This window comes from Bos grunniens, chromosome 17, assembly GCF_055505025.1.
Source record: "Bos grunniens cultivar Pamir isolate PY7600 chromosome 17, Bosgru_T2T1.0, whole genome shotgun sequence".
Classification (NCBI taxonomy): domain Eukaryota; kingdom Metazoa; phylum Chordata; class Mammalia; order Artiodactyla; family Bovidae; genus Bos; species Bos grunniens.
Window position 1 is genome coordinate 100,513 of NC_141181.1, and position 25,560 is coordinate 126,072.

The following is a 25,560-nucleotide window of genomic DNA, read 5'->3' on the forward strand; positions in this document are numbered from 1 at the left end:
AAAGCAGAGACATTACTTTGCCAATAAAGGTCTGTCTAGTCAAGGCTATGGTTTTTCCAGTGGTCATGTATGGATGTGAGAGTTGGACTGTGAAGAAAGCTGAGCACCAAAGAATTGATGCTTTTGAACTGTGCTGTTGGAGAAGACTCCTGAGAGTCCCTTGGACTGCAAGGAGATCCAACCAGTCCATTCTAAAGGAGATCAGTCCTGGGTGTTCTTTGGAAGGAATGATGCTAAAGCTGAAACTCCAGTACTTTGGCCACCTCATGTGAAGAGTTGACTCATTGGGAGAAACTCTGATGCTGGGAGGGATTAGGGGCAGGAGGAAAAGGGGACAACAGAATGAGATGGCTGGATGGCATCACTGACTCGATGGATGTGAGTTTGAGTGAACTCCGGGAGTTGGTGATGGACAGGGAGGCCTGGCGTGCTGCGATTCATGGGGCCACAAAGAGTCAGACACAACTGATCGGCTGAACTGAAGTGAACTGAACTGAACTGAAAGGCGATGGCACCCCACTCCAGTACTCTTGCCTGGAAAATCCCATGGGTAGAGGAGCCTGGTGGACTGCAGTCCATGGGGTCACAAAGAGTCAGACACCTCTGAGCGACTTCACTTTCAATTTTCACTTTCATGCATTGGAGAAGGAAATGGCAACCCACCCCAGTGTTCTTGCCTGGAGAATCCCAGGGACGAGGGGACCTGGTGGGCTGCCATCTATGGGGTCGCACAGAGTCGGACATGACTGAAGTGACTTAGCAGCAGCAGCAGCAGCAGCATAGCCATAAAATAATTTAAAATATTAAAAAAAAAGAAAAGTGGGGCAAGTAAAGGTAAAATCAAGAAAGAGAAGGATGGAGCCTCCTCCTGGCCACCTGGCTGACCCCTCGTCAGCAACTCAGCAGCCACTCAGCATCAGCACTCTCTCAGTATCCCTGCTGTCTCCATGTTGATTTAATGTGATTCTGATGAATGTGACTAGTTCGTGAACGCTTCCTGGAGCTGGGCACTGTTGGTGCTAACTCCATTTTCCAGATGAGAAAACAGTGCTTCCGAGATTGTTAACAACTTGTCCCAAATCACCGAGTTGCTAAAATTGTGGGATCAGGCCATTGAACCTAGGCTGTTTCAGGCCCAAACGTGTGCTCTTGGTGAGCAACGTAAAAAATAAGATGGTGTTTAGTGGAGGAGAACATGAACATGTATTGAGTACTTAATATATACCTGGCATGTGATCCTCACAACAGTCCTGCAAGGGAGGTATCATTCCCATTTCATAGATGAAGAAATTGAGGCTCAGTGCTCACTTTGGCAGCACATATACTTAAATTGGAATGATACAAAGAAGATTAGCATGGCCCCTGCTCAAGGATGACATGCAAATTGGTGAAGCATTTCATGTTTTTATGGCAGAAACAATCACAACATTGTAAAGTGATTTTCCTGCAATTAAAAAATAAAGTTAAAAAAGTATGAATAAAACAGGGAAATGTCTTTAAAAGTTGAGGCTCAGAGAGGTTACGTAACTTATCTAAAGTTGCACTGCAAAGCCCCGGTCTGGGGCACTTCACCTCCTCTCTGTCTATGCTGAGAGTTTTGTACTTTCTCTCTGAAATAAATCCTGTTTGCTTGCTACCATGAAAAAGAAAAAGGCCAGGTCTCTCAGACTGCAAAGCCCATATTTTATTTGTTAAAAATATATATTGTTGTTTTGCTCCTAAATTTTATTTATTTATCATTATTTATTTGGCTTCTTCAGGTCTTCACTGTGGCATGTGGAATCTAGTTTCCTGACCAGGGATCAAACCCAGGCTCCCTACATTGGGACTAGTGTCTTAGCCACTGGACCACCAGGGAAGTCCTTCATATTCATTCTTATTCTTTCTTCCAGATAGAATTCGCAGGCATTTCACAGATTGAACTAAGTAGTTAAAAATCTCTCCTTTAGATATTTTTAGTTCTGCATATCCAAACCAAACACCTAGTATATTTGTCAGAATTTGAAAGAAGTCTATTAAAGACTGCTTGCAAGAAAACCACTGTATAAACTATGTTTTATAAGTTCTTCTGTTTTAATTATTTAGGTTTTCTAAAGTTTGAAAGAAAAAAAAGGAGACAGAAACCAGTTTTTAATGATTTGGAATTAGGATTCATGAATACACCGGATTCTTTCTTGGTACTGGGGGAAAGCAGAGAGTAAATGTGGTGGGAAACTATGAGGGTCCAGAGATTCAGACTTGAGCCTGGAAGAGACATTAAAGAGGTATTTCAGGGACTTCCCTGGTGGTCCAGTGGCTAAGACTCTGTGCTCCCAATGCAGTGGGTGTGGGTTCGATCCCTGGTCAGGAAACTAGATCCCACATGCCACAAAGAAGATTGATCTTATGTGCTGCAACTAAGACCCGGTGCAGTGAAATAAATACTCAATAAATTAAATATTTAAAAGAAACCTCAATTATTAAAAAAAAAAAAAAGATACAATTCTAATTTATTTTAGAAATAGCTTGAGTGTCTGCTAGTCAACAGTAGAGCTAAGGCCAGAACCTGGGGTTTCCCAATTCTTAAGCCATTGTTTTTTCTTAGACATGAACCATGAATTGCTTTAGAGAATACTCCTTTCTCCTCCTCTCTTAATCCAGATTGGGGGGGGGGGGGGCAGGGAAAGTGAGAAAGCTTAAAGACTATTAAAAAACAATCGGGACATTAAGAATCAAGTTATCCTGGAAGGAGGTCAAGACGATAACCACAGAGGCTGGAGTTAAGGGGAGGAGAACCAGGCAAGATAAGGTCTTAATCTAAAACAATTAGAGTAAGCAGGCAAGCTTTTGTTACTTGTTTTTAGCTGAACGCTGTGAACAGAAAGCTTTTTGAAATCCTTGGCTAAATCAAAACCTGGAAAGTGAGGACTTCTAACCTTCAAGAAAAAAAAGCTGAGCGTGAGACAAAAAGGTATTTGTTTTTATACTTAACTTGGTAGGGAAAAGGAAAGAAAAAACAAGATGTCAGTTCAGCTGGGTCCCAATTCCAGCCCTGGGAAGCCCAAAGCCCACCCCTCTTGGTTTTATTTTTAAGGATAGCATTTTTCCTTCCCTTGGCCAAGTTCAGTGTGTAGGATCTTAGTTCCCTTACCAAGGATCAAACCTTCACCCCCTGGAAGCGTGAAGTCTTAACCACTGGACTGCCAGGGAAGTTCTACCCTCCCCACCTTGGTTTTTGTAAATAGTCCTGAAGGGCTTTCTTGGTTTCTAAACTACTGAGATCTTGCTTCCGTGTGTAAATTGTGTCCAATTTCCTAAAGAGATGGAAGTCAGGCTTTACATCCCAGTAATAGGGAACAAATTTGATTGGGAATGGCTGGGTTACCATCTAACACTGACATGTCATTTTCCCCTGCCCGGGCTCAGCTTCCATCCATCCGGCTGGCTTTTCTTTCATGGTCTTATTTCTTTCCTTTCTGCCCTCTGCCCCTACTCCCCTCTCCTTGCAGGAGCAGAAACAAGAAACTCTTCCTCTAATCCCCAGCCTGGCAGGTTTTCCCTCCCCTGGAGTCCAGGTGCCTGTAGCATTTGCTCCTCAGTGGCTTTCCCCCAAGGAGACATCTCCCTCCTTCCTCTTCCCAAAAAGGAATCATGGGGCCAGCTGTTAAGATTTCAAACAATTATTTTTTTCACGTCTTTACTCAACATGGGAAAATCTCTGAAGTTTAAGGTGGCACCTGGCTGTCCTGTAGTGCTTGTATTTTTTTTCAAGGCTTTGTTCTGTCTGGAATTTTATTATAATAACTAATGATGGGATTTCTTTAATGGTCCAGTGGTTAAGATTCTGAGCTTACAATGCAGGGGGGTCACAGGTTCAATCCATGGTCAGGAAATTAAGATCCCACATGCCACATGGTGTGGCCAAAAAGCAAAACAAACAAACAACCACTACAACAAAAAAACTAATGGGAATGAACATACCTTGATGTTTACATAATTTTAATAAATCAACTTCAAAATGATAAAACATTAGTAATCAAATAGAGATTCACTCAGTCATATCCAACTCTTTGGGACCCCACAGACTGTAGCCCGTGAGGCTCCTCTGTCCATAGGATTTTCCCAGGCAAGAATATTGGAATGGGTTGTCATTTCCTCTCCCAGGGGAATCTTCGCGACCCAGGGATCAAACCCGTGTCTCCAGTATTGGCAGGTGGATTCTTTACCACTGAGCCACATGGGAAGGCTAGCTTCTATCAATGATTCACACCTAAAGGTGGTTCAATGAAGCACTATGATGAGGCAGTACTAGAATTCAAAGGGGAATCAGGTACCCTTGAAACTCAAACCTAATAATAGTAGAAAACATCACCCACTCACAGCAATATACACAGATTTGAAACTGTTTCTTTGAGAATGTTTCTGTTTGGGGGGATAATTCTCTTATTTGAAGGCTCTAAGTAATGACAGGCAGAGAAGATGCCTCACTGACCTGATAGCCATGCCCTGGAGAGAGAGCTCAGGGAGGGGTCCCCAGCCTCCAGGATCTAATACCTGATGATCTGAGGTGGAGCTGATGTAATAATAATAGAAATAAAGTACACAACAAATGTAATGCACTTGAATCATCCTGAAACCATCCCCACTTCTCCAATTCATGGGGAAAATCCCCTTTCATAAAACTGGTCCCTGGTGCCAAAAAGTTTGGGAATATTCAAAGGATTGTTCTTTGTCCTTCACACCCACACCCATCTCACAAAACTTTAACCTCCCCTAGCGTCACACGCCTCTTCCCACTTTGAGGGGCAGGGTGCACACCAGTGTTCAGGCCTCAGGTCCTCCCTGGGCTCTGGTAAGCTGTCCTTCTCATCCTGGCTCTGTAAGGCGCTCCCCTAAGTTTTTCCTGCTCCTCTGTTTCTCTAGTTCCTCCTGAATCTTCCTAGATAAACCCGTCTAAACGATGCAAGAACTTTCTATCTAATGAATCTGTGATTTTCTCCACTTTAATCACACCTGGGCTGTGTCTACCACACTCTCTCCACAGTTGCACTTGTCGTTTCTGTTTCATTTTCAGCTTTCTATTTCACACTGGAGTACAGCCGATTAACAATGTTGTGATGGCTTCAGGTGGACAGCAAAGGGACTCAGACGTACGTATTTATGTGTCCATTCTCCCCCAAACCCCTCTCCTATCCAGGCTGCCACATAACATTAAGCAGAGTTCCCTGTGCTGTACAGTAGGTCCTTCATTATCCATTTTATTGTCAGATTTTATTTACTCCTTACTTTCTTTATGTCCCCTAAATGAATTTCCTCAAAACCCAGTTCCTCTCAGCCACTATGGAGAACAGTGTGGAGATTCCTTAAAAAACTGGAAATAGAACTGCCTTATGATCCAGCAATCCCACTGCGGGGCATACACACTGAGGAAACCAGAAGGGAAAGAGACACGTGTACCCCAATGTTCATCACAGCACTGTTTATAATAGCCAGGACATGGAAGCAACCTAGATGCCCATCAGCAGATGAATGGATAAGAAAGCTGTGGTACATATACACAATGGAGTATTACTCAGCCATTAAAAAGAATACATTTGAATCAGTTCTAATGAGATGGATGAAACTGGAGCCTATTATACAGAGTGAAGTAAGGCAGAAAGAAAAACACCAATACAGTATACTAACGCATATATATGGAATTTAGAAAGATGGTAACAATAACCCTGTGTACGAGACAGCAAAAGAGACACCGATGTATAGATCAGTCTTATGGACTCTGTGGGAGAGGGACAGGGTGGGGAGATTTGGGAGAATAGCATTGAAACATGTATAATATCATGTATGAAATGAGTCGCCAGTCCAGGTTCGATGCACGGTACTGGATGCTTGGGGCTGGTGCACTGGGACGACCCAGAGGGAGGGTAGGGGAGGGAGGAGGGAGGAGGGTTCAGGATGGGGAACGCAGGTGTACCTGTGGCGGATTCATTTCGATATTTGGCAAAACTAATACAACATTGTAAAGTTTAAAAGTAAAATAAAATTTAAAAAAAAAGAATTATACTCAGAAAAAAAAAAAAACCATATTTCTCTAAAATTAAAAAGACTTCAGAGGTAGGCAAGCCTGCAAACCTACTGTCAATAAAGTTTTGTTTTCTTTAAAGAAATTCATCAGTAGGCATTCATTCACCCATTCTGCTGTTTCTACATGCATCTAACATACATGTATTGAGCATACAATATGTGTTAATGACACGCTTAGTAGAGGAAGCATGGGTTTTGTCATTTAGATCTTTATCATGCAAAAGAAATAATTTGTGAAAAACTGCTAATAATGTTTTTCTATTGAATATAAACAAAATTTCCCCCTTTTCCCTGTAATCTATAAACAACTATGAAGTTAATATGATGTGATGTTTCAGAGCACCTTACAAAATCATAGCTACTCATCATGTTGCTATCAACTAGAATCATCAAGGAATGACTATATCCTATTCAGTATAGCTTAAGTGTTTGTAAATTCACAATTATGGAATTTTTGAAAATCTATATATGATAGAATTAACTTAATCAATCATCTGCATATTCCATTACATAGAAATATTACACTTCAGAACCAATGAACAAGCCCTTACCATAAAACTATACATGAACAAAAGTAGTATGTACAATTAGTTCACTGTAATAGTATAAATATAATGTCATACAATCAATAAGCTTTCTAGTATTGGAAATGCAAACAAGACTAAACTAAATAAACACGCCCTCTGCTGGTTCATTTCCAATAGCGTGCTGCTGCTACTGCTAAGTCACTTCAGTCGTGTCCAACTCTGTGCGACTCCATAGACAGCAGCCCATCAGGCTCCTTCGTCCATGGGATTTTCCAGGCAAGAGTACTGGAGTGGGTTGCCATTGCCTTCTCCCTCCAATAGCATACATACTCTAAAAGCTCTCTTCTTAACATAAAACAAGTAACACCTGTGAAGTCCACATTCCTCCTCAGTTACCATCCAGTTCTTCATTGTCTGTCTTAATAACATTCCCTACTGAATGTTTATGTGTATTCATTACAGTCCAGTTTCCAAGGGGACTATTTACTGAAATGACTTCCCAGCCAAAGGCACTGGTCCTCACTTTAACCTTTCAGCAGTGTTCATCCATTAGAGTTGAGCAATCTCTTGTCTTGGCCTGAGCACTGTATAATGCTGCTCTATTTCCAGAAGAAATATTCAGTGCTAATATTTCTTCCCCTACAAACAAGGAATCTGGAGATTGTACCTGTCATCACCCTGATCCACTTCCCTTAAAATGCTGTCATCATTCACGTGCAGCAGACCACCAGTCAGTGAATCGGTCTTTCCAAATATTGGTGCAATCACATGTTCTTCCGGTGTCCATTTGTCATCATTCTTTTTCTTTACTTCTTTCCTGTGCACACCAGTATTGCTACTTTAAAAAGTCCACAAAAAAGCCAATGTTTTCCAATAATTTAAACTGATAAAGAATAAAAAAACATCCAATTCTTATAAAATTCCAACTCTTACCCATCTTAAGTCATGATTAATTCACAAGACATTTATAAAGTACCAGGCATATGCAAGAAAACAAATTTTTCCTTCAAACACTGATATGATTATGATACAATATGATATATGAAACTTGACATATGAAAGTGATAAGTGAAATAAGGAAGGATTTGCAGAAGAAGTTAAGAGAGGAGGTAATGTAAACAGAAAAGGGAGAAAACCATTCTACTTGGAGATTCAAATGTGAGCACAAACATCAGGCACAGGGCATCTGGGTTGTTTCTGAGGAACATGGAAGGAAGAGCACAAAATACATGGAAGAAAGTAGAGAGATACATCTGGAAAGACACTGAGAAGAACCTCAAGGGCTACACTGCAAACCTGGAGTCCACTGGCTAAGCACCCTGACTCTTAAACATGGGAGTCATAAGTAGATTTACACTATATTTTTTGTTTTGCTTTTAAATATAATATTGGTGAATTTAGGGACTTCCCTGGTGTCCCAGTGCTTAGGAGTCCACCTACAAATAAAGGGGGAAGGCGTTCCATTCCTGGTCAGGGAAGACCCCGCATGCCATGGTGCAACTAAACCGTGCTCCACAGCTACTGAAGCCAGCACCCTAGAGCCCACGCTCAGCATCAAGAGAAGCCACCACACTGAGAAGCCCAAGCACTGCAGCGGCAAAGACCCAGTGCAGCCAAAAATAAATGAAAAAGAGAATTCACAGAAAAAAACCACACTTAATTTAGGTGGTATTTTAAATGACATGAGGCACATATACCATGAAAGAAGAAACCAACGAAATATTTGGCCAGGGGAGGAGAGCTCACTTTTAAACCACCTGCATAATGCAGCGACAGCGCATCATGGCTGAAAGACTGATGCCTCATCAGTTCTCCCACCACCATCAGCAATTTGGCCTCCCTCCATGGATATACTCAAAGTGCTTGGAGAGAAAAACCTGCCAGCCAAGAGTCCTCTTTCCAGAAAAGTTGTCTTTCTGAAATTAAAGAGAAATAAAAACTGTCCCAGACAAAGCAAACCTTGATGGAGTTCATCACCACTAGTCCTGCCTCATGAGAAATGATGAAAGAAGTCCTCAAACTGAAATGAAAAGATGTTCATTAGTGACAAAACAAATCTAAATATACAACACACTGATTAAGGCAAATATGCAGTCAAATCCAGAATACTCTAATATGTAACATGGTGGTATGTTAACAAAGGAACTCTAGTAATAAGGCTAAAGGACAAGAGTATTAAAAATAAATATATCTCTATTAAAATATAAAATCTGTACATCACAAACATTAGCTCAAGTTAGAAATTATTTTATAGGAACATAACAAAGGACGTGCTGTTAAATATTGATATAGGATTACCTATCAGAACCCTCATTCTACATAGCAGGAAACTCCTGGTTGCTGTTTCCTCCACTCTTTCTCTGCTGAAACAATCTACTCTCATCAGCAGCATCGCATAGGTTCTCTGATACTTCCACTTCACTACTTTTGTGCTTCTTTTCTTCTTCAACCTTTAATGGAAGTTTGACACTAAAAATAATTTCTATGTATTGATTATAAAGATCTTTGTTTTCAATTATATTATTTGATTCAGTGCTCACCTTGAATTTAAGTGATAAAAATATTTTTGTGTTTATTTTATCACTTAAAAGTCACTGAAATTTTTGTAAAATCTGCTCCTTTCTTTTTGAGGAAAAGAAACAAAATTCCCCAAACTTTCAAAAATGGCTTTCTTAATAAGATGCAATTATTCATATTCAGTCTTCCCCATCTGAATGGCAGAGACAGAGAAATAAAAAGACATAGACACAAATCTGTCCTCTTTGGTTTTTACTACCTGGATTTTCCATTAAACAACCAGATGTAGAGGATGTGACACCTTCGCACCTCAGAAAGGAAACATTCTTCTCTCTGCATTAAAGCTATTCTTTACCCTCTGCCTTTTACAATTCTTTTTTCACTTGGATCCGGGAGATAGCAAAAACGTAACGGTGTTCACTAAATTAAATGAACCAGAGTTTACCAAAACACAAGGAGCAGAATGAAACTGAAGAGTTGTTAGTGTGGAATTCTGGAATATAATAATGCTTCCCAAGTCCACATTCAATAACCATCAAACATTACAGCTAGAGGATATAGAAATAATTACCTAGTATTGCCCCACTATTTACCAAAAACAGCAATAAAATTAAAAAAAAATGTTCAAGGTTTTGTTTAAGGCCCCTAAACTGGCACTCCCTAGCATTTTATGGTATCAAAAGAGATGATACAATTCTGGAATGTTGAATGTTATATATTATGAAATGAATTCATCAGATTAATCAGATAACTTAAAAGCGTGACTTTGGCACAGTAACTAAATGCCTTAGTTTGGGGTAGGGCTCATCTCCTTTATAAAAAAAAAAAAAAAAAAAAAGACAGGAGAATATATAGAGTTTTTTTTTTTTTTTTTTGGGGGGGGGGTTTGGTGTGTTGTTCAAATTCAGTCAAAGCAACTCTTACACAAAAGAGCAAACAAACAATTTTAAAAACCTATTACTGAAGAAAGAAAAATCTCACAGCATCTCAGAACTCAGTCTTCTCCTTTGTAGATAAACACTTTTTTTTTTTTGCTATGGGCTTCCTTGGTGGCTCAAATATTAAAGAATCCACCTTAAATGGGGGAGACCTGGGTTTGATCCCTGGGTTAGGCAGATCCTCTGGAGAAGGGAACAGCTAGCCACTCTGGTATTCATTCTGGCCTGGGGAATTCCATGGGCAGGGGAGCCTGGGAGGCTACAGTCCAAGGGTTCGAAAAGAGTTGGACATGACTGAGCAACTTTCTCTCTCTCTCTCTCTCTCTCTCTCTCTCTCTCTCTCTCACACATACACACACATACTCACTATCTATGTAACAAAATCACACATGTCAAAACTTTCTACATTTTAGTAAACAACATAATGGAAAAGTCTGTCTCAAAAGAAACACCTGAGTGCTGATTAAAGCGTATGTGGGAGCACATGTATTTGCTATTAAAAAGATCCTGAAGCAGCCATGCTGGAAATCTAAGTGCCCAGCGACTGTGGAAAGCGGAGAAGATCACACATATTCAACCACAATGAAGAGATTAGAGGGAACACATGTTCAAATCCCATCTCTCAGTCAGTGCTTTCTTCCCATTCTATGGAAATATAACTTATATTTAACCCAACAGAGTAAAAGGGGGAAAAAAAAGATGCAAAACCCTAGCTGATTATTCTTCTTAAGCAATTTCCTTGGTGCTTATTCTGTCTCAGAAGCCCACATGGTAAATAGCTAAATGAGTTTCCCAGTCCATATGAAGACTGACGGAGAAGAATTAGATATGAGAATTGATTGAAAGACAAAAGCCATGGAAATAGTTTCCTGAATTCCTGTTATTGAGATAATAATTGATTTCTACACAATTACCTCTTTGGATGACCCCACTTTATTCATAAATGGAAAATCAAAATGGACCATATCATCAAGAAAGAGAAAAACCAAAGCAAGAGAAAATGAGAAACTCTTTTGGAAGTTAAATTTTCTCTTTTTCCAGAGCCAGCAACTCTACTTGAAACATGTCTATTTCATTCTTAAACCTCTGCATATCCTTCTCTAATTCTTCACTTACATACACTTTAGATGTGCTGTGACTATTAGGTGGAGAAGAATTTCCATTTTCTAATTCGGTTCCATGCTTTTATTGTCACTAGTGCTGCAGTTATCTGCATTCCGTGGCTTCTGGAACCAGTCCTATATTGCTTTATTTTTCAGATCAGTATTTTAACAACAACAAGGGGAAGGTGAATTTTTATTTGAATTCTATGTTTCATCTTACCAGAGTAGACAAGCCACAGACTAGAATGACATGCCTGTCCCGTGGCCAATTTCTGATTAGTTTGATCTTGCCTCATATTTTGTGACATTTGCATATCAATCTCTTGGTCTTTCACTTCAAATATAACTACCGGCTCCCCTACTTTTTTTTTTTTTTTTTTCTGTATCGTTATAAAAACTCAATTTTCATAAACACATGTTCAATGTCTAGTTGATAATTTTCAAAATCTACTTTATGTTCAGGGAAACAAAGCTTTGAAGATGACCAACAAGTCTATCCAAGGGACCCAGAGTTTACAGACCATGGAAAAACATTTTTGAGACTGAGTTCTTTTTGTTCAAGGAAATGCTTGGAATACTAGAAACAGATACTCCAAATGCATCTTTTTCCTCACAATCAGGTATATTATTTGTGAGATCAGGAGATATTTCCTTTTGGTTTGCTCCTTCTTTAGGGTTATCACGTAGTGAATCTTCCTCAGGAGAAACGGTAATTTGGTATTCCTCACAAAATTTCACTGAACTTCTGCTTTAGCTGATTTGTGATGAGTGTTAACTTATCTTTCCATTCTAATTTGCCTTGTTTGATATGCATTTTCTCATACAGTACTACACCAGATATTGAAACTTACAGTTTTACATACCTGTGCATGGTTATTCTCATCTTCATCAAGTGTTTCTTGTTCTTCCTCTGTTATCATTTCCAAGTGTTCTCTTGACAGATCTGCATGTTTAGTTAAAATTACTTAGAACGTTTAGATAAAAGACATAATCCTCATTTAAAACAGAGATCTAAAACATTGTATGAAATGACAGATTAAATCAATCTTAATCTTCAGCTGAATATTTACTTCTTTAAGAAGTACTTCCAATGACCTGAAAACTTCAACAAACCATTTGGGAAATACCAGATGTCACCAGGTTACAGGCACACAAACAGCTCAAAGATTCACTCATAGATCCAAACAGCAGTGAACAAAACAATCAGAAACCAAACAAAATACAGGGCAGACATATAAAGTCACCATACATTCCCTTCTGTACTTCATAACAGGACTTTTTTTAACAACATGCCAAGAATCAACTACAACATTATTCATGGTTTACAAAATTCCTCTTACTTTTTAGCTTTTATCAGTTCCTTCATCTGAAATGCTTCCCTCTACTCTTCCGACAAAGTACTTTTCATCTTTTAAGGCTCAACCTGCTTTGTGAAGTTGTCTTTGATTACTGCTGTCTTTCTCCTGATAAAGAGGTACGCCTTTCCTTGTAGCTCCCTTAATACTTTAAAGATTTTTCTAGTGTATATTTCTGGATTCTTCTAGTGATAGATATAGATCTGAACTGTAAATTATTTATTTACATGTCTATCCCCTTGGCTCCTAGACTGCAGAGGACAAGCTCTTAAAAGTTACCTCGGTATATATAGCGTGTTTGTTTGTTTTTTGTTTGTTTGTTTTTTATTGAAGGATAACTTCTTTACAGAATTTTGTTGTTTTCTGTCAAACCTCAACATGAATCATCCATAGGTACACATATATTGCCCCTTTTGAACCTCCTTCTCATCTCCCTCTCCATCCCACCCATCTAGGTTGATACAGAGCCCCAGTGTCTCTTATTCAATGATTATTTCTCTGGTTTCTGCTCAGTACTAGACACTGGAGTTTCACGAAAAATATAGAAAAAGGTGTCAGGGATGGCTTTTCTAGAGATAATGCCTGATTGCAGACAGTTCAAGGAAACAGGGCAGGACAGGGAGAGCATTTCAGGCTGTAGCAAGATGGGGAGAGAAGCACACACACCACAGGGTAGATATTTGTCCAAAGTGAAGGGATGGGACTGACAAAGGTCATGGCATCTAGTCCCATCACTTTGTGGCAAAGAGATGGGGAAACAATGAGAACAGAAACAGACTTTATTTTCTTGGGCTCCAAAATCAATGCAGATGGTGCCTGCAGTCATGAAATTAAAGGACACCTGCTCCTTGGAAGAAAAGATATGACAAACTTAGCGTATTAAAAAGCAGAGACGTTACTTAGCTGACAAAGGTCCGTCTAGTCAAAGCAAAGGCTTTTCCAGTAGTCATGTATGGATATGAGAGTTGGACCAAAAAGAAGATTGAGCACTGAAGAACTGATGCTTTTCAACTGTGGTGTTCAGAAAGACTCATGACAGTCCCTTAGACTGCAAGGAGATTCAACCAGTTGGTCCTAAACAAAATCAGTTCTGAATGTTCATTGGAAAGACTGACGCTAGTGCTGAAGCTCCAGTACTTTGGCCACCAGATTTGAAGAGCTGACTCATTAGAAAAGACCCTGATGCTGGGAAAGGTTGAAGTCAGGAGGAGAAGGGAATGACAGAGGGTGAGATGGTTGGATGGCATCACCGACTCCATGAACGTGAGTTGAGCAAGCACCTGGAGATGGTGAAGGACAGGGAGGCCTGGTGTGCTGCAGTCCATGGGGCCATGTAGAATCAGACACGACTGAGCGACTGAACCTCAACAACAGGGACAAGTGACGAGGGCACCAGCAGCAGTTCAGAATTCTAGAGCAAAGGACTGAAAAGTCTAGAGATAGAGGGTCAGGCAGAAGTCAGATTATGAGAGCATCAATGTTGCTTTAAGAGGTCTAGACATTAATGTGACTTAGAGTGCCTCATGGTCACATGTGCTTTTGAGATTGGTGACTCTAAACACCACGGGAGGGAGGAATCTGAAGGGCATATGAATAACCGGAGGAAGACGAATCTTAAGGCATTAATACTGGGAATAACAAGGAGATGCAGGCCTGAACTGAGGGAGTGTTTACCTAAATATTTAGGGTATAAAACTTTCAGGGTACAGTACAGAATAAATCTTTAAGAAACCAATAAATGTACAAATCCAGGGACGCTGAAGGATAAAATAACTGCTCATTATTTTATAAAATGTATTGACAGAGGAGAAAATGATCAACATGAACTGACTGAAGTGGCTTCTATCTATTTTGTAGTTTTCCTATCTCACATCGTCCAGTGTTGAAGGGACTCACGTAGGTATTTTTTTGAATTTGTTTTTCCTGGACCTACCAAGCTCATGGAGAGACAAGAGCAAATGACTCAGTTATATAGATTAAAAGAAAAAAAGACAAACACGTTGATTTTAGAGCCTGTCGTCACTATTCTAGGAGATAACTGAGAATATTCTGTAAATGCAAGGTGAGGATAGAAAAGAAAAAGTACAGGAGAGAAAAAAGAAAGAGTGGATGATTTCTTACCATAGTCCTGACCATATGACTGATTCAGGGCGCTAAATTAATTAGTATTTATGGACAACACTTTCTTAGATGTGGTCACTCAATAGACTGGGCATCCTAGTAGAATCAGAATTGACTTTCTATATACTGCTTTTAAGTGATACACCACTCCTTTATACCAAACTCCCTTGTGAACTCTTAATTCATTACAAATACTAAAACAAGTTGATATACTATGTGAACACAGCTGAGAACTATGTAGCAAATTTCCCATGACTCCCATTCCCACTGGGAAAGCCAATTCTAAAAAAATATGAAGTCACAGAAAACACAAGATATATTTTAGTATTTGGTATCAGAGTTGCTTTTGCAGTTATACTGAATATAATCATGACTAATACTTAAGAATTGACAGCCATATAAAAACATTGCTATGAAGTCCCGTTTTGAGAAGGCAGTCTCTAGATGGCTACCTAGTCTCCCAACTAGTCCCAGAGTTCTAAACATAATCCTGCTACCCACTCTCAAGTGTATGCTAAACACCAGCCTGAATGAAATTTCATTTTTCTAACTCTCTTTGTTATTTATTGTATTACTACGGTCAGAGGGAGAATGCAAACACCTTGCTAGGAGGTATTGATTGCCTGTAGGTTGCATAAAAGGAGTCAGCACAAGGTAGACTTTGCCACAGAATCTAATTTGGAACCATCAGAAGGATGGTAAGGCTGTGCCCAGGTGGCCCACAGCTGAGTGCTCTGGGCTTCTGCATTACCATCTTTGCTTCCTCTGTTTCCTGGCAGCTCTGACTTGCATAGCTGACAGATCGAGGAATTCCCTACAGGGAACACTGCTACAGTCTTCATCTTCATTTTATCTATTACGGTCTTCTGTCCAAATTCTGTGGATGCTGACTGATTTTTGGTCTTTCAATGGGACACCAATGCACACTGACCATCAACTTTCAAATGCCTGGCTTTATGACAAGTCTCATTATTGAGGCTCAAAGCAGCAGAAGCCCAATTTGAAAAATGTAAAAACAAAGTCTCCACTTATTAGAATGTGAGAATACAACTCTGACTAACTTGTACAAAGTCTTCAGAGAATCAGTTCCATGCCCTCCTCTCCCCTGAAACTCACTAGTCCTTCACAGCTTACAGTGTCTCACATGTCACAGTCATTCATGAAGAGATGCAAACTAGTGTGTCTCATTTCTTCTACTTTTTAATTGCCTAGTATTATTGATTTTGATTCATTCAACTTCTATTACATATTCTGTATTCCATAAGAACATTACCAATAATTATTTTTTCAACATCAGTTCAGTTGCTCAGTCATGTCTCTTTGTGATATCATGAACTGCAGCACGCCAGGCCTTCCCATACATCACCAACTCCTGGAGTCTACCCAAACTCATGTCCATTGTGTCGGTGATGTCATCCAACCATCTCATCCTCTGTCGTCCCCTTCTCCTCCTGCCCTCATTCTTTCCCAATATCAGGGTCTTTTCAAATGAGTAAGCTCTTCGCATCAGGTGGCCAAAATATTGGAGTTTCAGCTTCAACATCAGTCCTTCCAATGAACACCCAGGACTGATTTCCTTTAGAATGGACTGCATGGATCTCGTTGCAGTCCAAGGGACTCTCAAGAGTCTTCTCCAACATTACAGTTGAAAAGCATCAATTCTTCTGTGTTCAGCTTTCTTTATAGTCCAATTCTCACATCCATACATGACTATTTTTCAACATACAAATAAATTATTAAGAAAATGTATATCTACCTTATTCTACACTTAATTATGCCTTATAATACTGTGTGCTCTAGAGATCATGGTTTTAAAAACACTTTTAATGAATGCTACTACTTTATTAATGTTACAAACCTGGACAACATTAAAAAGCAAAGGCACCACTTTCCTGACAAAGCTCCGTACAGCCAAAGCCATGGTTTCTTCAGTAGTCATGTACAGAAGTGAGAGTTGGACCGTAAATAAGGCTGAGCACCGAAGAATTGATGCTTTCAAAGAGTGATGCTAGAGAAGACATCTGAAAGTCCCTTGGATAGCAGAGATCAAACCAGTCAATCCTAAGAGAAATCAATGCTGAATATTCACTGGAAGGACTGATGCTGAAACTAAAGCTCCAATACTTTGGGCAACTGATGTGAAGAGCTGAATTACTGGAAAAGGCCCTGATGCTGGGAAAGTTTGAGGGCGGGAGGAGAAGGGAATGGCAGAGGATGAGATGGTGGGATAGCATCGCTGATGCAATGGATATGAACTCTCATATCAACCAACTCAAACTCCAGGAGATGGTGATGCACAGGGAGTCCAAGTATGCTGTAGCCCATGGGCTCACAAAGAGTTGGACCCGACTTAGAGACTGAACACCACCACCAATGAAAACTTCTTTAATTATAATGAGATGGTCTTTCTTCAGATTATCAATATCTTCAGGACTGATTTTTTAAGCCCTGGATAGACATCATAAACTTATATGAGACATGATAGTCTTGTGGGTGACCAATTGTTTCCACGTGAGAATAGGATAAGTCTAGGACCACACTGGATCCAAAGAGCACAGAGCACCATGAGGGAAGAATGAATGCAACACAGAAATATTTGCTTTAAAAAAAAAAGGAACTCTCAGGTCTAAATTTCTTAAGAGAAATAAAAGAAACAAGCAAGAAATTTAAAAGTGAAACTTTAAACCCCGTGTCAACACAAGGGTCCCTTTATCATTTCACATCTGTCATGTGAGTGTATGACATGTTCTTTGTCTCAACACAACAAAGATTTGGAGCAATGGACATTAAAGCCCTCAGCATGTCACAGCTCTCGGGTCTTGGACAAACCGTGCTACAGCTCTTAGGTAAATCAGTGTTACAGATCCATTTTATTTAGAAGATACCAGGAGAATCCAAGACTTGAAGAGAACAGAGTGGAGGAGTGCGTGGGGAGGGGGAGGAGGAGGGAGAGAGAGAGAGTGAGAGAGAGAGAGAGTGAGCACACACACATGGGAGAGAGAGAGAGAGAGAGAGAGAGAGAGAGAGTGCATGCACTTGGGAGACAGAGTCCATGAGAAAGCGCTTTGGCTCCTCCTTTTATATGTTTTTTCCTCCACCTGGGCTGCCCTGCGCAAGTTGGGCTTAGCCAGGAGTGCTGTTTGTTCTGCCTGAAGCCTTCAGTCTGGTCCTCGGACCTTCCTTTGACCTTCCTTGTCTTTTAGCCACCGCCATTTTGGACTCCTTTTCCCTATTCTACCTACCTAACATTCCCCCCTCAAGAGATGGGAGGCCCAATTCTTTGGGAATAGGGGTGTTGAGGTCTTTCTGGCTACTTCCTGCTGAACTGGGATGGTGAGGGGTATTGGGCTTCCCCCTCTTTCTAGTCTCAATCCTCAGAGTCCTTATAGTGGTGTCCTAAGGTGTGTGATATTTTCCGTGGTTAGCTGTAGTTTTATATCTTTGTTGAACTGGCACTGCATGTTGTAGCTGGTTGACCTGGGCAGAGACAAAACAGGTTAGACAATTGACAGTACATGGAATAATCATAGGCATCATCAATATAGCATAACAAGGACTAGTAGGGACATTGGTCAACTTTAAATTCACATCACCAGTATACCTCAAGTCCCTCCTTTTTCAGGGATCAGAAGATCTATCTCCTCTCTGTCTTGGAGTACAGTCTCTGTCAAGCTGTGTTGGCTCCTTAGAGTTATCCTGAGAAATATTATCCCCAGAAACCAGATTTTGGGGGTGTTCATTAGAATGGCACTCATTGGTAGTTCTGAATAGGTATCTGAGATCTCCTAGGGGCTCACAGGTGTATCAAGTGTCCTCTTCTGTTTTCTTTCATGGCTTGACTCATGAGTAGTGAATCCAGGAGTCATGTCCTGGTACCTTGACTGCTGTGGGGGTAGAAAGTATTACAGGGTAGGGGCCCTTCCATATGGGCTGGAGTTGAGCCTTTGGGGACCCATCTTTCCAGACTTTAACTAGGACTTGAGTTCCTGGAGCATATAGTGGTGACTCTTTAGAATCTTTTGGGTCCTGGTTAATACCCCACAAATATATATCCTGTTGGAACTGCCCAATGGCCATGGTATAAGATTGGAGGGTCTGAACCTCTGGATCTAGGAGGAGGTCATTGACATAAACAAAAGTTCTCCCATATAGCATCTCATAAGGACTAAGACCAATCTGTTCCTTAGGGGCAATGCGGGTGTGGAGGAGAGCTATTGGTAAAGCCTCCTTCCATCCCAGGGATGTCTCTTGAGTTATCTTTTTTATCACTGACTTTAAGAATTGATTGGCTCTTTCTACTTTTCCTGAAGATTGAGGCCTCCAGGCACAATGGAGAAAATAAGTAATGCCCAACGCTTTCGAGACTCCTTGGGTGACCTTAGAAGTAAAGGATGCCCCATTGTCACTTTGTAATGACCTGGGCAGACGAAATCTTGGAATGATTTCATGGAGTAGTTTTTTTACCACCTCCTCAGCCTTCTTAGTCCGGGTGGGAAAGCCTTCAACCCATCCTGTGAATGTATCTATCATAACTAATAGGTATTTATACCCTTGAGAAACTGGCATCTGGGTGAAGTCCATCTGCCAGTCCTCTCCTGGGTAGGTCCCACGTCGTTGGATGGGCTGGGCCAGCTGGGGTCTTCGAGCTCCTTGGCGGCTGTTTAATTGGCAAGTGGGACAAGAGGAGACCACCTGTCTTATAGTTGTTTGGAAGCCTGTTCCTCTTAAGGACCTTTCTAGTAATCTTTGGAGGGTCTTTTCTCCTAAATGAGTAGTGGCATGTAAGGAGTTAACCAACTTCCATTGGAAGTTCCCAGGCAGAAAAAGGAACCCCTCCTTTTGGAACCACCCCATATGATCTTCTTGAAAGCCTTTGCTCTTAGCTTTAAGAGTCTCACCTTCAGTATATGAAGGATTTCTGGCAAATTAGTCTGTGGAACTAAGGTGGCAATCCCTATTAGGTCATGGTTCTGTAATGCTGCTCTCCTAGCTGCCTGATCAGCTGCTTGGTTCCCTCGTGCCACTTCTGTGTTCCCTTTTTGGTGTCCTTTACAGTGGGAGACTGAAACCTCAGTGGGCAGATGGATTGCCTCCAAGAGTTGAAGAATCTGATCACCATATTTGATTGGGGACCCTCGAGTGGTCAAGTGGCCCCTTTCTTTCCAAATAGCTGCGTGTGCATGTAGCACCAGAAAGGCATACTTGGAGTCAGTGTAAATGGCTATCCTTTTTCCTTTTCCCAGCTCTAAAGCGCGAGTCAGGGCTATGAGCTCAGCTAATTGGGCTGAAGTACCTGGTGGCAGAGGCTTAGCCTCTATGGTCTCAAAATTGGAGACTACTGCATACCCGGCTCTTCTTTTTCCATCCAAGACAAAGCTGCTTCCATCAGTATACCAGATTTCCTCAGGATTGATCAGAGGATCTTCTGACAATCCCTCTCGGGGTGTTGTCCAGTGGTCCAAGGTTTCTAGACAAGAGTAAAAGGGGAGATAGCCCTCGAGGGTAGGCAGGAGGGTGGCTGGGTTAAGAACCTCACAAGGGGAAATAGTGAGGCCTGGATTTTCCATCAGCGTTACTTGATATCTGAGGATTCTTTGATCAGACATCCATAAATGGCCTCTCCCATTTAGGAGTTGTTTTACTTGGTGGCTGGTAAAAATAGTTTGCCCCCAAAGGAGAGTTTTAAAGCATCTTCTATCATGATTACAATAGCTGCAAGATTTCAAAGGCAGGGGGGCCAACCTCGGGAAGTTGGATCGAGCATCTTGGATAAGTAAGCTACAGGCTGGGGCTCAGATCCCAACCTTTGAGTTAACACTCCCAAGGCTATTCCCTCTCTTTCATGTACATAAAGTTGGAATGCTTTTTCTGGGTCTGGGAACCTCAAGGCAGGTGCCTGAATTAAGGCCTGTTTTAGTGTAGCCTCTGCCTTCTTTTGAGGAGTTCCCCACATCAGTGGGATTGAATCATCTCGTCCCTTTAAGCTTTCATATAAAGGCTAGGCAATTAGACCATAATTGGGTATCCAGATTCTACAATAACCAGTTAGTCCCAGGAAAGCTCGCAATTGTTTTCGAGTCATGGGGGAGGGTAACTGGAGGATTCCTTGTACCCCATCAGAGGACAGCCTCCTGGACCCGTGTGTAATCTGAATTCCCAGGTAAGTGACCTTTGTCTTGACCATCTGTGCCTCAGCACGGGAGACTTTATATCCCCTTTCTGCCAAGAAGTTTAGAACCTGAATTGCATGTTGTTGGGCACTTTTCTCATCTGGAGAGCAGATTAGTAGGTCATCTACGTATTGTAATATTTTCCCATTAGGTCCCAGGTCCAGATCTAGGAGGTCCTGGCTAAGGGCCTGTCCAAACAGGTGGGGGCTATCTCTGAACCCCTGAGGTAATACTGTCCAAGTCATCTGTTGGTGTTTTCTCTTGGGGCCTCCCACTCAAAGACAAAATGGTATTGGGATTTTTTAGCCAGTGGTATGCAAAAAAAAAAAAAAAATGCATCTTTGAGATACAAGACTGTAAACCACTTGGCACTGGGTGGGATTTCTCCCAAGATTACATAGGGATTGGGTACTGTGGGATAGAGGGGGACTATAGCTTCATTTATGATCCGGAGATCTTGAACCAGTTGCCAGGTTCCATCTTTTCTTTACTGAGAGGATTGGGGTGTTACATGGCGAACTGGTGGGGACCAATAGCCCACAAGCAAGGAATTTATTTATTAAAGGCTGTAGTCCCCACTGAGCCTCTCTTTTGAGAGGATATTGTTTCCGATTAGGAAATCGAGTGGGATCTCAGAGGACAATGATGACCGGTTCAGCTTGGTGGGCTCGTCCAGGAATTCCCTGGTCCCACACCTGGCTGTTAATTTTGTCTTCCCATAGTTTTTGGTCCCTCTCTATTGAAGGTGTAATGGGTTCTTCAGTAGTAACCAGGAGCTGTAGAGCTCTAGGGGCTGAAAAACTTCCCATCACAAGGGTGGTCCCCAGTTTAGTGAGTATATCTCTTCCCAATAAGGGGGTAGGACACTCAGGGACCACCAGAAACTGGTGGGAAAATATTTGTCCATCCCAGCAACAAAGAAGTGCTTGGGTGAATCTTAGTAGTTGCTTTTCCTGTAGCACCCAAAATGGTACAGGTTTGGGAGGAGAAGGCTCCAGAGTAGGAGATCAAGACAGAGTAGGTAGCCCCTGTGTCAACCAAGAAATTCTCAGACCTACCTGCCACATCCAGTTGCACCCTTGGCTCCAGCTCCGTGATGGTTATCTGTGACAGGCGAGCTGGCTGGAGCGGGCTGCTTCAGTCCTCTTGAACCATCATGAGGGTAAGCTTGGCGCTTGACCTTGAGGCTCTTGGGTCCCCAGGGCAGAGTGCTGCCCAATGTCCCAGTTGATGGCATTTGTAGCAAGTCCTTCTGGAAGACTTGTCACAGTTTGGACACTCTTTGGCCCAATGCCCCACCTGTCTACAGATCAGGCGTTTGTCTTGTGCCTTGTCCCTCAAGGACTCGGGGTTTGCAATAGGGCTTCTCTGGAGGGTGGTCAGCATCTGGGCATGCCTTGTCTCTTTCTTTCTCTCCTTCACCTGGGCCTTGGCCTCCTTCTCCTGTTCTCTGTTATAAAAGGTACTGGTGGCTGTCTGGACCATCTCATCTAAAGGGGCAGCAGGGTCCTGCTGTTGTAGCTACTATAACTTAGTTCTGATATCTGATGCACATTGGGACAGGAATTTGTCCTTTAAAATCACCTGTCCCTCATAAGAATCTAAGTCCAGGTTGATAAACTTGGAGTGCCTCTTTTAGCCTCTCCAGAAAGGCAATGGGGTTCTCATTGGGCTCCTGAGTTATTGCTGAGACTGGGCACAGTCTCACAAGTAATAGGCTTCCTTTCTGTTTCCATAGGTAGACTTACTTAGGGGTGAGTCTTTCTAAAGCGTATCCTACCCAGAACTGTTGCAACCTGAGAGCCAGGTGTCCCCGGGTCAGAGTGTAGATCCCCAGGCAGGCTGAGGCATAACAGCCTCCTAGATATCGAATCCCTGGGCAGGTCGAGGCGTGACAACCTCCTGAGACCCCGAGACTAGAGGATCCCCGAGCAGGTTGAGGCGTGACAACCTTTCAAAGACCGATCCCTAGGCAGGTCAAGGCGTGATGACCTCCTGGGATTCCCCGGACTGGAGTTTGGGCGTCCCCAAGATCTCCAATGTGACCAGTGCTGGGTAGAATTAAGAGGTTTGTAACTCATTGCTAGTTTGCTCACCGTGGACGGGAATAGATATGATGTAAGTTCATCCTACCTAGTACTGTTGCAACCTGAGAGCCAGGTGTCCCCAGGTCAGGGTGCAGATCCTCAGGGAGGCTGAGGTGTGACAGCCTCCTAGAAATCGAATCCCCAGGCAGGTCGAGGCATGACGACCTCCTGGGACCCCTGGGACTAGAGGATCCCCGAGCAGATGGAGGCATAACAACCTTTCAAAGACCGATCCCTAGGCAGGTTAAGGTGTGATGACCTCCTGGGATCCCCCGGACTGGAGTTTGGGTGTCCCCAAGATCTCCAGTGTGACCAGTATTGGGTAGGATTAGGGGGTTGGATATTATAGAGTATTTCCCTCCCAAGGCTAGCTATTTTCTGGTTGTCTCTCCAGAAGATTGTAGAGGCAACCTTGTGGGTCTGGATGGGGCTCAGGAAAAGAGCATGAAACAGGAGGGAAGGGGGGCAGAGCACAAACTTTGAAAGAATAACATGGCACAAGGGTATAATGTAAACCAATTAAAATCAATTGGGTCCAAGATGACAAGTCAAATTCAAGTAAACCTTAATCCCCAATCTATAAGCCAACAGACACACCCAGAGGTGGCAGGACAGCTCCAAGGCACAAGGTCAAAAGAGGGAGGAGTGGGTGGTTCCCCAGTGGCTGGGATGATCCTCTCACTCATTAGCATATGAATTCCATCCCCTCACAAAACCTAGCCAGGCCTAATTCCATGACCACAGCCCTTGCCCTCAGCAATGAGTGGTTCACACCCTGAAGAGTGGCTTCTCTCTGGATCCTAACAAATCCACCTCTTATCGCTTTGTCTCTCAATGAATTTTTGCAATGAGACATCAGAGCCTGAGTTTCATTAGTTTTAGCCAGGCTTGAGTCCCGGTAGAGAGCTGAAGGACAGAAGGAAAAAGCAGTGGGAAAAACGTACCAACGAATCCCCTTCATAGCCCGCTGGAAAATTTGCTAAACATCTGACCGGTGCTCACAGTTTCATTGGTCTGATCTTTGGCACAGAGAAGAGAAAGGAGAGAAGAATCCCCACTGGCTTGGGTAACAGCTACTGGGGTTCAGCAGATAGCACCTTTGGGGCATGCTGAGGAGCAGCCTCTCCAGAGTCCCTCAGTTGTACCCCCTGCCTCCCGCCTGTTCATGAGAGGTTTGAGGAAACAAGAAACAAGAGATTTTAAAGGTCCCTCCAGCCACAGGAGTGAGGATCTCTTACCTTAACCGGAGGTCTTCTGGAATCTGAGCCTGGGCCGCGTGAGCTTTCTACTGAGTTCGTTTTTCACTGTCCTGGTTTCCAGCACAATGGGCCTTCCCCTGCACTGGGTTTCTTCGCCTTCTGCTTCTAGCGCAGGAGCTTCGCTGAGTTAGGCTCCTGCTGTGCTTAGCCTCTTCCATACGGAGGTTGTTTCAGCCAGGTTAAATCCGAGTCACGGCACCATAGATGTCACGTGAGTGTATGTTACTTGGTTCTTTGGCTCATAACAACAAAGATTTGGAGCAACGGACATTAAAGTCCTCAGCACATCGCAGGTCTCGGGTCTTGGACAAACCGTGCTACAGCTCTTAGGTAAATCAGTGTTACAGCTCCATTTTATTTAGAAGATACCAGGAGATTCCAAGACTCAAAGAGAAGAGAGTGGGGGAGTGCGTGGGGAGGGGGAGAGAGAGAGAGAGTGAGAGAGAGCACGCACACACACAGGAGAGAGAAAGAGAGAGCGTGAGAGAGAGAGAAAGAGTGCATGCACGCGGGAGAGAAAGTCCGTGAGAAAGCGCTTTGGCTCCTCCTTTTATATGTTTTTTCCTCCACCTGGGCCTGCCCTATGCAAGTTGGGCTTAGCCAGGAGTGCTGTTTGTTCTGCCTGAAGTCTTCACTCTGGCCCTCTGACCTTGCTTTGACCTTCCTTGTCTTTTAGCCACCGCCATTTTGGACTCCTTTTCCCTATTCTACTTACCTAACACATCCAACCATGCCAATGGTTTAAAATGGTGGTTCTGTAGTGTGCCCTTAAAATTCCTGAAGTCCAGAGACCCACTGGGCCAGGGGATTCAAGAGGTCAAAACTCTTTTCACAACAACTCTAAACGTTACTTCCATGATCAATTATGTTCTGAGTGCACACAGGAGTTCTCCAGATACAGATCATGTGATATCAGAACTCTAATGACTAATGGAATTCGCCATTATGATTGTGTGTGCCTATATTTTTACCTTTTTTAGTTTTATTTTCTAGGTGTCTCTGGCTGAGGCGAGGGTTGGAGGTGGCCTGCTGCATGGTCAGGGTCACTGAGTGCAGCAGTGCATGCCTGGGACCTGTTGAAGGAGGTGCCATTATCTTCATTACCTCCACCATAGTGTGGCCTCAGGTCAAACAACAGGGAGGGAACACAGCCCCACCCATCAACAGAAAAGTGGATTAAAGATTTACTGAGCATGGCCCCGCCCATCAGAACAGGATCCAGTTTCCCCCTCAGTCTGTCTCTCCCATCAGGAAGTTTCCATAAGCCTCTTATCCTTATCCATCAGAGGGCAAGCAGACTGAAAACTTCAATCACAGAAAACAAACCAAACTGATCACATGGACCACAGACTTTTCTAACTCAATGAAATTATAAGCAAGCCATGCCATGAAGGGCCATCCAAGACAGACGGGTTATGCTGGA

At 42.4% G+C, this 25,560-nt stretch overlaps 2 long non-coding RNA genes and 1 other non-coding gene across 3 annotated transcripts; 1 reads left to right on the plus strand and 2 right to left on the minus strand.

The window, feature by feature from the left end:
- Window positions 1-1,300: 1,300 nt before the first annotated feature.
- LOC147354896 (U6 spliceosomal RNA) lies at window positions 1,301-1,407 on the plus strand. Its single transcript, XR_015144935.1, has one exon. It is a non-coding gene; the product is annotated as a U6 spliceosomal RNA (small nuclear RNA).
- Window positions 1,408-3,961: 2,554 nt separating this feature from the next.
- LOC147354897 (uncharacterized) lies at window positions 3,962-25,249 on the minus strand. Its single transcript, XR_015144094.1, has 2 exons — window positions 24,117-25,249; window positions 3,962-12,088 (listed from the first exon to the last, which is right to left on the minus strand). It is a non-coding gene; the product is annotated as an uncharacterized LOC147354897 (long non-coding RNA).
- LOC147354898 (uncharacterized) lies at window positions 17,475-23,830 on the minus strand. The gene is made up of 3 exons (XR_015144090.1): window positions 21,850-23,830; window positions 19,915-20,088; window positions 17,475-18,098 (listed from the first exon to the last, which is right to left on the minus strand). It is a non-coding gene; the product is annotated as an uncharacterized LOC147354898 (long non-coding RNA).
- Window positions 25,250-25,560: the final 311 nt, after the last annotated feature.